At 44.3% G+C, this 11,921-nt stretch overlaps 1 pseudogene; it reads left to right on the forward strand.

Moving 5' to 3' along the window:
• LOC143396785 (transmembrane protein 184B pseudogene) lies at positions 1–1,868 on the forward strand (annotated as a pseudogene).
• The last annotated feature ends 10,053 nt before the right edge of the window (positions 1,869–11,921 follow it).

Genomic DNA, 11,921 nt, shown 5'->3' on the forward strand with positions numbered 1-11,921 from the left:
CCGCCGCGCGTCGCCCGCACACGCCCTCGCCATGGGATCCTGAGGCTAGCTGTCCCCACTCCCAGGATTTCTCTTAGAGAGCCTCCTGCTGGTGGGCACCATGACAGTAAGGGGGGCTGTGCTGGCCCCAGGTCCAGCGTTGCCTACAACTGCAGCAGCTTCACCCAGCGTCTCTGTGACCCTCGAGGGGAGCCCCACAGCCATGGAACAGCCTGTGTTCCTGACCACCGCTGCTCAGGCCATCTCTGGCTTCTTCGTGTGGACGGCCCTGCTCATCACCTGCCACCAGATCTACATGCACCTGCGCTGCTACAGCCGCCCCAACGAGCAGCGCTACATTGTGCGCATCCTCTTCATCGTCCCCATCTACGCCTTCGACTCCTGGCTCAGCCTCCTGTTCTTCACCAACGACCAGTACTACGTGTACTCGGCACCATTCGTGACTGCTACGAGGCCTTGGTCATCTATAACTTCCTGAGCCTGTGCTATGAATACCTCGGGGGAGAGAGCTCCATCATGGCGGAGATCCGAGGGAAGCCCATTGAGTCCAGCTGTATGTACGGCACTTGCTGCCTCTGGGGAAAGACCTACTCCATTGGATTCCTGCGGTTCTGCAAACAGGCCACGCTGCAGTTCTGCGTGGTGAAGCCGCTGATGGCCGTCAGCACCGTCATCCTCCAGGCCTTTGGCAAGTACCGGGACGGGGACTTCGACGTCACCAGCGGCTACCTTTATGTGACCATCATCTACAACATCTCAGTCAGCCTGGCCCTCTACGCCCTCTTCCTCTTCTACTTCGCCACCCGGGAGCTGCTCAGCCCCTACAGCCCTGTGCTCAAGTTCTTCATGGTCAAGTCCGTCATCTTCCTCTCCTTCTGGCAAGGCATGCTGCTGGCCATCCTGGAAAAGTGTGGCGCCATCCCCAAGATCCACTCGGCCCGCGTGTCGGTGGGCGAGGGCACCGTGGCCGCTGGCTACCAGGACTTCATCATCTGCGTGGAGATGTTCTTGGCGGCCCTGGCATTGCGACACGCCTTCACCTACAAGGCCTATGCTGACAAGAGGCTGGACCCTCAAGGCCGCTGCGCCCCCATGAAGAGCATCTCCAGCAGCCTCAAGGAGACCATGAACCCACACGACATCGTGCAGGACGCCATCCACAACTTCTCTCCCGCCTACCAGCAGTACACACAGCAGTCCACTTTGGAGCCCGGGCCCACCTGGCGCAGCGGTGCCCACAGCCTCTCGCGCTCCCATAGCCTCAGTGGAGCCCGCGACAACGAGAAGACTCTCCTGCTCAGCTCTGACGACGAGTTCTAGGTGTGGCGCTGCGGGGAGGATCCCGCACCTGGCCAAGGGCGGGCCATGTCCTCCTCCAGCCTCACCGCGGGGCCAGGAGGCCACACAGCTTCGGTGTTGCCCTTATTTATTGGACCAGAAACACATATCGCTTTCAGAGGAACAGCCAGACACCCTCTGTCTGGGGACATCCCAGGCTCTCCCGTGAGCCTTTAGGAATATTTATACATGGTTAATCCTGCCTGCCCGGGCCAGGGCAGAGGACACTGGGAGAGCTCCCATACCCCTGCTGCCTCTCCTGTGGCGGAGGCACCTCGGACCAGCCTTGCCCAGGCCTAAGTGCTTGTGTGTGGGCCATGGCTGCAGCCTCCCGGGCCTTCCTGCAGGAGGAGCTCATGCTGAGGTCGTGCCCCCTGCCCCACGCCATGCTCTTCCCTGCCTGCCTGCTCCTCCCTGCCTAGGGAAGGCTCTTCCCAGGCTCCTCCCGCCTGCTTCCCCCTGTGTCCACCCTGTCCAATGCTAGATTGCCTCAACCTGGGCAGGAGGAGGGAACGTGGACATTCTGTGGCTGTCCCTCCTGACCAGGCCTGCCTGGCGTGCTGCAAGGATCAGAGCCAGACACCAGGGGACCTCTAGGAAGGGTGCTCTGGTGCCTCGGAGGCCTTCTGGTGAAGCAGGGGGCCTGTGGGCCCCAGGTGTCCTCGCCAAGGCCGCCTTCTGCCCACTTCCTCCTGGCCCTCTGAGGGCAGCCAGCAGCCTGCACTGCCCTCTCACTTGGTCCTTCTCTTGAAGGCATTGGGGCAGAGCCAGCTGCCTGGCTGTTCACAAGTCGGGCTTCCAGTCCTCCCCCCAGAGCAGTCAGACTTTGCTGAGCCTCTCCCCAGGGCTTCTCCCTCCCATTCAGGAGAAAGGTCTGTGTCCCACATTTCGGACCAGCTCCTGGGGGAGGACAGTGGGGATGGCCATGCAGCAGAGAGCCAGGAAGTGGAGGGTGTCCCAAACTCCTCTCCAGGGCCCTCTGTCCACACAGGGCCTGGTGTTCTGCCTCATCTGGCCCCCAGCCCATCTCTTCTGTGCCTTAGTCACATATAAAAGCCCCCTCCTCAGCCTGCATCTGCCCCAGACACCCCCTGGGGACTCCTTACTAAGCTGCTGGCACTCAGGATCCTGCAGTGCTGGGCCATGTGCCCTTAACAGGCCTTAGGAGTGACCAGGGACCACCAGTTCCTGTCCTTGCCCTCCACACCCGTGTATCCAGGGCTGAAGTCCCCAGGCAGGCTGGGCTTTTGCCAGCCAGTCTTAGGAAGAGCCTCGTGGCGTGGTGCACATTCTTGTAGCAGGGCGTTCTATTGCTTGAAACCCAGGCAATACTGGGTCTGGAGTGGAGTAGCCTCGATCCAGTGAAGGAGAAGGGTCCCCTGTCTGGTGGCACTTGCCAGAAGCTCTTTTGGTCACTCCTGGAATGAACAGGCTCCTGCCCCTGGATCTAGGGCAGGGTCCAGGTAGGATAGCTGATCCCAGCAACCTTCCTGACCTCCTTCCTTCCCGTGCAGCCCAGAGGCCTGCCCTGGGCTCCCATCTGGGTGGGCGGCAGCTGGCAGGCACAGGCTGTCCCAGGAGCGGCGCTGGCTCCCTCCCGTGTCTGCCTCCAGAGTCGAGTCTGCCTCCCTGACACATTGCCCCTCCTTCCAGGCCAAAGCGTGTTGCTGATTCCTGCCTCCTCTGTCCTCGGCTGCTCTGGCACGCTTGTCCTCTAGCGTGGTGGGTAGAGCTGGGAGCCAAGTGGCAGGAACTAGCAGTCCCTGGGGACACAGGGATGGGGAAAGTGTTCCCAACTGCTGCATCCCCTCCTCCTTCCTAGGATGCATAACCTACCTTGTCTTTTTTTATTATTATTTTCCAGATAGAGTAGCCCTTTGTATATAAAAATACTTGAAAATTAATTGTATGATGTATGAGAAGACAGAGTCCCTAGTTTTGTATCGTCGTATGACTGCCATGAGTTCCACCAAAAGCCGCTCTATTTTGGTCTCTGTGACATTTTAAATGCGTGACAGAAGTGAGCAAATAAAGTGAGGAAAAAATATATATATGAGATAAAAAAAAAAAAATACAAACAAATGAGGCTGGGGATGTGGCTCAAGTGGTAGCATGCTCACCTGGCATGCGTGTGGCCCGGGTTCAATCCTCAGTACCACATACAAACAAAGATATTGTGTCCGCTGAAAACTAAAAAAAAAAATAAATATTAAAATTCTCTCTCTCTCTCTCTCTCTCTTTAAAAAAAATACAAACAATAATAAAGGCTGAAGAGGATGTGGAGAAAAAGGAGCACTTTCACATTATTGGTGGGTTGTGAATTGGAACAACTACAATAGAAGTCAGTACGGTGGTTCCTCAAAACACTAAGCATAGAATCACCATATGACCCAGCTGTACCACTCCTTGGTATTTATTCTGAAGAATTAAAGTCATCATATTACAGTGATAATATGCATACCTATGTTTATAGCAGCACAATTTACAATAGCTAAACCATGGAACCAGCCTAGGAGTCCATCAACAGGTGAATGGATGGAGAAAATGTGGTGTATATATACAATGAAGTTTTTTTCAGCCATAAAGAAAAATTAAATTGTGTCATTTGCAAGAAAATGGATGGAACTTGAGAACAATATGTCAAGCAAAATAAGCCAAATTCAGAAAATGAAGGGTTCTATGTTTTCTCTCATATGTGGTAGCTAGAGAGGAAAAATGAAAAGAAAGGTGTGTGTGTTGGGGTGGAGGTGGGCATCTTGTGAAAATCAAAGGGAGATCAATAGAATAGAGGAAAGGGACCAGTAGGTGAAAGGAGGGGAAGGAGGCGGAGGGTCCTGGGGAGCCAATTGGCCAAATTATATTGTTACATTGTGTGCATGAACTAATACATTAACAACAGATCCCACCATTATGCACCACTATAATACACCAATAAAAAATATGGGGGAAAGGGGCTGGGGTTATGACTTAGTGGTAGAGCACTTACCTAGCATGTGAGAGGTACTGGCTATGATTCTCATTACTGCATATAAATGAATGAATAAAATAAAGGTCTATCAACATCTTTAAAAAAATTTTTTTAATGTGGGGGTAAAAAAACTTGCCTAAGGCCTAATTGCTTAGTTGTCTAGGCAAACAAAAGAAATTTGTGTGCTTCATTTTCTCTTTAGAAATATCGCTTGTCAATCACCCTATCATCCCCAAATTCTTGTCTACATCTTAATACACATAAGTCCTTTAAGTACTATAAGAACTTCATTTTCCTGGAAATTCTCTCCCAAAGCTCTCTGACCTGCTCCGTCTGTACTGCTGGGTCTAGTGTAGCTGCTCAACTGCAATCAGACATTTGTGCACACACGATTTTGGGGTGGTAAGGGGCACTGCATGATGCTGGGGATTAAACCCAGAGCTTCATGCATATAAAGTAAGCACTCTACCACTGAGCCACACCCCCAGCCCTAACCTCTTTTCTTTAATTTCCTATAGTTTGCTGAGAAAAGAATATTAGGGGTAAAATATTAGATTTTAAAACTTTCTCCATTCTCACTTAAGTGTAGTGGCACATGCCTGTAATCCCAGCTATTTGGGAGACTGAGGCAGAAGGATCACAAGTTCCAGGCCAGCATCAGCAGTTTAGCAAGATGCTGTCTCAAAATAAAATGTTCTGGGGATTATAGTTCAGTGGTAGAGTACCACTGGGTTCAATCACCAGTACCACCAAAAAAAAAAAAAAAAAACAAAACAAAACAAAAAAACCTGTTCTCCATCCTTACATGGCATTTATGGAGTAGTTTATAATTCCAGATTAGACATAGTTTTTTCTCTCAGAATTTTGAAGACATTGTTCTGTTGCCTTTATAGCTTACAGTGTCACTGCTGAGTACCCAATGCCGTTATGATTCTGAATCTTTCACATGTGACCCTTTTTTCAACCTGGAAACTTTTATAATCCTTTTGTTTATCTGATGGGTTCTAAAATTTCAAGAGAGGTACTTGGTAAACTCACTGGGCCTCTTTAACCAGAAATTTAATTCTGAGAGGGTTTTTCAAATTAAAAATCACTTATCTGATAATTTCTTCCCCACTCCCCAAACGCTTGTTTTGCACATGTTTCATCTCCTGGGTTCATTTTCTAGATTTCTTATCTTTGCTTTCCTATTTCCCATCTCTTTGTCTTTTTGTCTGCCTGAGACAGATTCCCTCACCTATAATTTAGAGTCCCACATTTAAAAAAAAAGTTTTTTAGACAGGCATTTTTATATTTCTTAAAGGCAATTATGAAATATCAAAATACTAGCATCTAGTATAGTTACCTGACATGTGGGAATAGGTGCTGAGTACATAATTTTTGAAAAAATAAAATGGAGTCCAACCCCTAAACTGCCACTCTAAGTGAGTATAGAGACCAAAAGAGCTAACAATAGGTTCCATGAATTTCCCATCTCTCTCTCTCTCTCTCTTTCTTTCTTTTTTTTTTTTTTCTGAAAACAATACCCAAATAATAGGGAGTAATTTAAATCATATGAATTTTTAAAGAGTCAAAACGATAGTATATCTATTCTTGTTTTTGTATTCTGAAAATAGTTTTAGATAACTCAATTATATTTTTAGCTTCTTAGATCTTTTACTAAATTAAGAATCCAAATTATTTGCAAATTTCTTTGAATTAGAAGAATTAGAAGTAAAACACATTTTGTGACAGTGCTTCCATGTTAAGCATACTTGGCTTTAGACTTTGTATAGGAAGTGGCATCTTGATGACTGCCTTTTATCAACTTTTGAAGGTTAACCCCAAAACTTATTTATCATTATTAGAAATTTTATGTCGCACTGGCAAAGCATTTGTACATCATTATCGTTCAGGAAAGATTCCAATTTTTATTGTATTTAATTGTATTGGGGCAATAACATGTTGGTGGATATTCTGTAGAAATAAGTGGCTTGTTATGAGAAAATTCTATTTCAATAATCATTCTATTTTAACAACTGTCCAGATATAATCTTAAGTCCTAAGTACCATTATGATTGGCTGTCTTCCTATGTTGTCCTTTCCTCAAGAGTTACCTTTAAATAGCCAGTATGTTCATTATGGGACCAACATATAGTTAGGTTCCTACTGAAGTCTGTATGCTTAAACCCATGGATGGGTGTAACATGAGTATCGGTAAGACCATCCATCATATGAGTATCATTAATAAATACTGGGATGTGTATAGGTTTTTTTAAACATTTATTTTTTTAAAGTAGTTGGACACAATACCTTTATTTTATTTATTTATTTTTATGTGGTGCTGAGGATCAAACCCAGGGCCTCTCTCGTGCTAGAGGAGCGCTCTACTACTGAGCCACAATCTCAGCCCCAGGATGTGTTCTTTAGTCCACATTGCTACGCACATTCAAGATGGACTTGTGGAATGGGTCCACAGAAGTCCTTCCATTGATTTTACTTACCTGACAGCTCCCAAAGCCTGTATGGCTGTAAATATTGTGGTTGGAGATTTACCTTCCTGCTGGGAGCCATCAGCCAAGTAGGTATGACAAATTCCTTGCCAGCTTACTCCCATGCTGTCTAGTGGAAGGACTTCTGAAAGGTGACCTTGCTCAAGGACCAGGGCAGGATCCGTGTTTAGGGTGTTCCCCCTTTAGAATAGGGCAGTTTAGCATAATAGGAGAGTAGGGTGTTTCCCCTTTAGAATAGGGTGGTTTAGTAATAGGAGATTAGGGTGTTCCTCTTTTGGAATAGGGCGTATCCTGCTGCTGAGTTCCTCTTGAGTGCTTAGGGTCAGACAGTATTTTTTGAGAGACAGAAGCCCATGCGGTGTGGATTTAGGCAGGAGAGGATTTGGGCAGAGAACGGAGTGGATTTGGGCAGAGAACGTGGATTCCCCCAGAACGTGTTTGTAGACGGCCGGTGTGAGTTCGGGAATAAAGAATTGCTGTTTGAATCTACAAGCTGTGTGGAGACTCGTGATTTGTGCCCAGCCGAGAGACTGCGGCATCTGGTGGCCCGTACGCGGAACGTCTGAAACTTGGAGGTAAGTGAAATTGCTCGCCCCTGAGGGAAGGCGAGAGAATGGGTGACCATTTCAGAAAACAATGTGTTCTTCTTTTGATTTATTTTGTTTTTCTCTCAAGCTGCCTATCCCTAGAAATTTCTCAGGCAAACTGGAAAAAATGGTTGACTAAAGGTTTGAAGTTTGTCGGCCCTGAGGAAGAGAAAATTGATACAACGATTTTTTATTCTGTTTTTGCTTCATTCAGTTTCGGTTTTGTTTTGTGTTATCTTATTGGGTTGCGTTATCTTTATAGTAGATTAAAACAAACTGAAAAGATGTTAAGTAAATTGTTAGAGGTTCAGAATATGGTGAAAGACATTTTAGATCAAGCAAAAGAGAAGGTCTCTCCAGCTAGTCAGACAGAGGAAGAAAATTTAAAGGAAAAGGGGTTGTTAGAAAAAAGGCCACAACAGGAGGCTGTTACTAACTCCGTTTTATCACAAGAGGCTTTAATTCAACCAACAGCCCCACCGATAGAGACAGCTGAGTGGCCCTCAAACCCCGTAGTTGATAATTGGGATCCTGAGACAGGACCTCGAAGATTAGCATGCCCTGTACTTGAGCAGGCAGGAGGGCAGCGAATTCACCGTGCTTTAGATTTTAAAACAGTGAAGCAGTTAAAGGAGGCTGTAACAACCTATGGTCCCCAAGCTCCCTTCACGGTGAGCATGGTCGAGTCCATTACTAACTTGGACATGACGCCAGCAGATTGGGCTAACATGTGTAAATCTGTGCTAAATGGAGGACAATATTTGTTATGGAAGGTTGCCAATGAGGAATTTTGTGCAGAGACAGCTAGGAGAAATGCAGCAGCCGGTTACCCTCAAAGAAATTTAGAAATGTTGCTAGGAAAAGGACCTTATGAGGGTCAGCGGCAACAAATTGAATATGATCCTGCTATATATGCACAAATTGCTGCAGACGCAGTTAGGGCATGGAAGACTTTACAAGGACATGGAGATTTACAAGGTCAGCTATCTAAGGTAATACAGAGAGCTAATGAACCTTACGCTGACTTTGTAGATAGGCTAATTCAAACGGCTGCCAAAATTTTTGGGGATACGGAACAAGCAATGCCATTAATAAAACAACTGGCTTATGACCAAGCAAATCGTTGCTGCAGAGAGGTTATTAGACCATGGAGACATGAAGATTTAAACACATATATTAAATTATGTAGAGATATTAATGAACAAGGGCAAGTCTTGGCAGCTGCAGTACAACAGGCTTTAGATACCAGGCCAAAAACATGCTATGATTGTGAACAAACAGGACATTTTAAAAGGAGTTGCCCCATAGGAGGAGGATTTAACAAAACTAGGTATCAAAGAAATAGAATACCGGGTATTTGCCCACGATGCCGTAGAGGGAGACATTGGGCTAATGAATGCCGTTCTCAAACTACCATAGAGGGTACTCCCTTACCAAAAAACGGAAAAGGACCAGGTATTTACCCACGATACCGTGGAGAAAGGCATCAGGCTCCGTTGCCAAAAAACGGACAGCCGGGCCCAATGCTCCGGGGCCCACAACCACAAATATACGGGGCAGTGGAGGAACCCAGCAACACCATCAGAGTAGTGCCCAGGACACATTGTCCATTAAATCCCTCATCAGACAAACCCGAGGGAGCGCAGGGTTGGACATCTGCGCCTCTGCCAGAGCAGTACTAACTCCAGAGATGGGAATTCAAATCATTCCCACAGGAATAAAAGGACCTCTTCCCCAAGGGACAGTAGGCTTATTATTGGGACGTAGTTCATCTACATTAAAAGGACTTATGATAAGTCCCGGGGTAATTGATCCCGATTATGTAGGTGAAATAAAAATTATAGCTAGTTCTCCAAGAGGTATATCAGTAATTTCACCTGGAGACAGAATAGCACAGTTGTTAATAATACCCAGCCTACATAATAAATTTCCTAGTCATAGTGTAGAAAGAGGTTCCAGGGGATTAGGCTCCACAGGTGTAGATTGGGCTATGTTGTCTTTAAATTTAGATTCTCGCCCAATGTTAAAACTAAATATTCAAGGACACGACTTTAATGGGCTACTGGACACAGGTGCAGACCTTAGCATCATATCTAGTAAGGAATGGCCAAAACATTGGCCATTACAACAAGCCACTCAAACGCTTCGAGGCCTAGGAGTGGCTACTAATCCCCATAGAAGTGCAATGATATTAGATTGGAAGGATCCTGAAGGTTGTGAGGGAACTATACAGCCCTATGTATTGGATCATCTTCCTATAAATTTATGGGGACGAGATGTCCTAGATCAATTAGGTTTGACATTAACAAATAACATCAATCCTAATGCGCCCACTACTAGGGCTAGACAAGGTTTTAGGAAAGAAAAAAGATTAGGAAAACAAGGACAAGGTATAGCAGCACCAATTCAAATAGATCAAGGAACAGACAGACATGGGTTGGATTTTCAGAAAGGGCCACTGAGACAATCAAAATTACTTGGAAATCAGAAAGACCAGTGTGGGTTCCTCAGTGGCCCCTGACTAAAGAAAAGATACAAGTAGCCCATGATCTGGTCAAACAACAATTAGCGGAAGGACATATACAACCTTCCATATCTCCCCATAATACTCCCATTTTTGTCATTAAAAAGAAATCTGGTAAATGGAGATTATTGCAAGATTTAAGAGCCATTAATAATGAAATGGTTATTATGGGACCTGCTCAATCAGGGATTCCTCAATTGTCTGCTTTGCCAAAAACCTGGCATGTTTTAGCCATAGATATTAAAGATTGTTTTTTTTCAATTCCAATTCATCCCGAGGATAGTCCACGTTTTGCATTTACTATCCCTGCATTAAATCATGAAGGTCCTGATCAGAGATATGAATGGAAAGTACTCCCTCAAGGGATGGCTAACAGTCCAACTATGTGTCAAATATATGTTAATAAAGCAATCCAGCCACTTAGAAATCAAAATCCTGAACTACAAATATTTCACTATATGGATGATGTATTATTGGCACATAAAGATAAAAACATATTGCTGGAATGTTATGCCACACTTACAAACTTATTAAAAAATTATAATCTAGAGATAGCAATAGATAAAGTACAATTAAATTTTCCAATTAATTATTTAGGAGTTCTATTATCCTCAACCATGGTCCGTCCACCAAAAATTCAAATACGAGTAGATCAACTCAAGTCACTTAACGACTTTCAAAAGTTATTGGGAGACATAAATTGGATAAGGCCTTATCTAGGCATACCAACAGGAGAGTTGGGACCTTTATTTGATATTCTAAAAGGTCCATCAGATCCAAACTCACCTCGCATGTTAACTCCTGAAGCAAGAAAGGCATTGAAAATTATTGAAACATATATGGAAAATATACATTTGGATAGAATTGATATAAGTTTGCCTTTATTATTTATTGTACTACCAACAAAAAATATTCCTACAGGAGTATTTTGGCAAGAAGGTCCATTATTGTGGATACATTTATCTTATTCTCCTAACACTATTCTTACTAGGTATCCTGAGGCTGTAGGACAATTAATACTCAAAGGAATAAAAGCAGCGAAGGGAGTGTTTGGAATTTCTCCCAATAAAATTATTACTCCATATACTATGGATCAAATTGATGAGTTAGCTAATGAGTTAAATACTTGGGCAATAATCATGTGTAAATCTAATGTTTCATTTGATAATCACTTACCATCTAATCCTTTGTTGTCTTTTTGGTCTAAGCATCCTGTAGTTTTTCCAAAAATGACAAGAAAAACCCCTATCATGAATGCTCCAAATATATTCACTGATGGGTCAAATAATGGTACAGCAGCAGTAGTTACCCCTGATCAAACTTTTACATTTTTAGTACCCAAACAATCAGCTCAAAAGGTAGAGCTTAATGCAGTATTACAAGCTTTTTTAATGTTTAAAGATTCTGTATTTAATTTATTTTCTGATAGTCAGTATGTAGTTAATGCTATAGTATCTCTTGAAGATGCTGGTAGGATTTCCCCTTCTTCTACTGTTTTCTCTTTGTTTTCCACTATACAAAGTCTAATCTGGGACAGAAAAGATCCATTCTTTATAGGACATATTAGAGCACATACAGGATTGCCTGGAGCCCTTAGTTTGGGCAACGATTTAGCAGATAAAACTACACATGACATACATATTTTCTCTACACTAGAAGAAGCTATGAATTTTCATAAAAAATTCCATGTTAATGCTAATACTTTACAAAAGCGTTTTAAAATAACTAAGGAACAAGCCAGACATATAATAAAACAATGTCAAAATTGTGTGACCTTTTTACCACAAGTTAATCTTGGAGTCAATCCTAGAGGACTGATACCTAACCATATTTGGCAGATGGACGTCACACACTTGCCAGAATTTGGAAAATTAAAATATTTACATGTTACAGTTGATACTTCTTCCGGATTTTTGATGGGCTCCCTTCATGCCGGAGAAAAAACTAAAGATGTTATAGCTCATTGCTTACAAAATTTTGCCACTGTGGGCGTTCCTAAACAGTTAAAAACT

This window comes from Callospermophilus lateralis, chromosome 4 (assembly GCF_048772815.1).
Source record: "Callospermophilus lateralis isolate mCalLat2 chromosome 4, mCalLat2.hap1, whole genome shotgun sequence".
NCBI lineage: Eukaryota > Metazoa > Chordata > Mammalia > Rodentia > Sciuridae > Callospermophilus > Callospermophilus lateralis.